Source organism: Octodon degus, unplaced genomic scaffold (genome assembly GCF_000260255.1).
Source record: "Octodon degus isolate 3935 unplaced genomic scaffold, OctDeg1.0 scaffold00163, whole genome shotgun sequence".
Taxonomy (NCBI): domain Eukaryota; kingdom Metazoa; phylum Chordata; class Mammalia; order Rodentia; family Octodontidae; genus Octodon; species Octodon degus.
Window position 1 is genome coordinate 61,377 of NW_004524739.1, and position 930 is coordinate 62,306.

Consider the following 930-nt stretch of genomic DNA (forward strand, 5'->3'; position numbering starts at 1 on the left):
CTTGTTCTAAGTAGGTGTTTTAGACCACTGAGCCATCTCACCAGCCCTGGCTTTCTTTTGTTGTGGCTTCATTTGTGTTGCAGATTCACTGTCAATCTTGATTATTTGGAGATGGGATCTTACTATATAGTCCAGGCTGGCCTTGAACTCCCAGGATCCTCCTGGTTCAGCCTCATCCACCACCATGCCTGGCTTCACTTAGTCTTATCATCATGAGGCAGAAGGATCAAGGCCAGCCTAGGCTACTGTTGTAGTGAAAGTTTGCAAGGAAAAAGATATAATACAGGATGCATAATTTATAGGACTATTTTATCATAGTCATCCAAAGAGTCAAATACAAGAGTGCAGGAAATCTGTCTATACCCAAGAGACCCAGAGTATCTAGCTAAGAGCCTGGATGCCCCAGCAATGTTCTTTATGAGTCCAGCCGAAGACCTACAGTCCATGGCAAGGTCTCATGCAAGTCTGCATCAAGGATCTGCACTAGAAAGGCCCAAAGGTCAGTGGTGGAATCTAGAAATTCTGTGCCAGTAGGATGAAGGATCTGTGCCGGCAGGCTGAGGGATCTGCACTGGAGCTAGGAAGTAATACTCAAGGTAAGACCAGAGCTTCCCCAGAGAGAACTGCAGCCATCGTTAATAACAGCATGGTACCAAGCTCCTCAGGTAAGAATGGCGACATCAGGAAAGCCAGTGTGACAGACTTCTCCAGGAGAACCAACAATGCACATCTCCCCCTCCAGAGCCTGGATCTCAGTTCCTCTGATGATGAGAGCAGCTGAATGCACATTAGAAAAACCAGCATGACACACTTCTCCAGGAGAATCAACAGCACACCATCTTCCCCTCCAGTTCTCTTTTTAAAGATTATTATTTTTACTTAGAGACTACTTTATTAGGGGGCCAGGGAGATAGCTCAGTAGAATAAGTG